Below are 1685 nucleotides of genomic sequence, written 5' to 3'. Positions count from 1 at the left end.
GCAGTGTTTCTCAACTTTTTTTCGGGCCAGCGCCCCCCCAGACTTTATTCAGCTCCCTCACCGCCTCCCAACAAAGAATTTGTAGACTACTTTGCACTGACTATTATTTTATCATTAATATTACTATCACTATTGTAGATGTTTTGATTTTTATGCTTGTTTCTGTATTTATCATCAAAAATAATTTCCCAGAGAACAAAAAAGCCATGGGAATAGAAATTATTTTCACAGGCGTCTATAAAAAATTTAATGAATAATCAACTTAAAATTTGTAGGCCAACAGCAGCCAATCAGAGTGCAAAAAATATTATTGTTCTTTCTCATTTTCTAGTTGTTAAATATTACACAAAATGACCAGATAAAATATGTACAACATGCCAGCTTAAACTTTGAACTATTTACAAAACGACTGAGCTCTGCAGCATTAAAACATGGATAGAACTGTAACTACATTAATCATACCTCTTCTTCTCTTCAGTGTTTCTGTCGGTTTCTGGTGGTGCAGCTCTGTGCTGCCTTCAGGAGAATGGTACATCAGAGTATCATCCATAAAATTTCACCCACATGCCATTTACTGTGCAAACCATAAATGCCATGTGACATTTACAGTTTGCATTTAAGTTTTTCAGTGTTTTTCCACTGAAAAACTTTTGTTTTTCAAAAAAAAAAAAAAGAATTTGGTGTACATGGTTTGAAAATGATTAAAAAGCTATTTTGTGTGTAAACCAAAGCAACAGGAAATACTGTTTTTCCACTGAAAATCTTTTGTTTTTCAGTGGAAAAACAAAAGTTCCTTTTACTGCCATACAAAAATGAGACAGGAACATGGATTATATCTTCATGTAGACGTGTCTATTGATTTATAGATTAATAGTTTTACTGGACAGAAATTACAAAGAACAAAGCTGGTTCTTAATAAAATCCTAATGAGTCAAATTGAAAGTGTCATGGAGTCATCAGCCTCATGACATTAACACTGACATGAATAATTGAATAAATAAATATATCAAATCTAATTAAAAACATAAATAAGTGATAAGTTCTTTACTGCTATGGTCTGTAAGATATATTTATTATCAGTATTAGATGTGGTCTCAACAAACCCATGGCACTTGCCATACAGTCCTCTGTATTAATTTATTAATTATTGATCGAAAGGTCTTGCCATACCAGTTTATTCCTCTGTATTTACTTTAGTTTCTTAGTTTATTCTTGCATTTTGTTCTTCATTCATTTCCATTTAGTTTCCTTTGATTAGTATTATCCTCTCTTGGCTTATTGCTTTGTCCACTTTAGTTTCTTTCCTGTTGCTAGATTTATTTTATCGTTTATTGACCATCAGTAATCTTCACTCATCACCTGCTGCGCCGCCTAATCATCATGTGTTTCACATCATGTGTTGATTTTTTCACTGTTCTGCGTCGGATTCTCTGTTTTTATGCCATAATTCACATCTAGTTTGTCGTTCCGTTTTATGTCCCACTTCTCCTGTTTCAGAGTTTTGCACAATGTGCGCGTCGTTTTTTTTTTTCACCCCCTAATGTGCAGGGCGTATTGATGGGGAAAAGGCAGACTGACATAAACCTTATAAAACAACGGAAACAATTTCGGTATTCTGATTATTGAAATTTAAAAGTCCTGTGGTTCCGTTGTTCTATCACACCCGTTTCACACCGGACCACTTA

At 33.9% G+C, this 1685-nt stretch overlaps 1 protein-coding gene across 2 annotated transcripts in view; it reads left to right on the top strand.

Annotated features, from left to right (window-relative positions):
* The window catches only part of tmem68 (transmembrane protein 68), a 46695-nt gene that overhangs the window by 39165 nt on the left and 5845 nt on the right, over positions 1 to 1685 (top strand). The window lies entirely within an intron of this gene.

The sequence above is a fragment of the Poecilia formosa genome, unplaced genomic scaffold, assembly GCF_000485575.1.
Source record: "Poecilia formosa unplaced genomic scaffold, Poecilia_formosa-5.1.2 Scaffold784, whole genome shotgun sequence".
NCBI classification, from domain to species: domain Eukaryota; kingdom Metazoa; phylum Chordata; class Actinopteri; order Cyprinodontiformes; family Poeciliidae; genus Poecilia; species Poecilia formosa.
The sequence above is the reverse complement of the archived record's forward strand: the minus strand, read 5'-3'. Positions and strand labels throughout refer to the sequence as shown.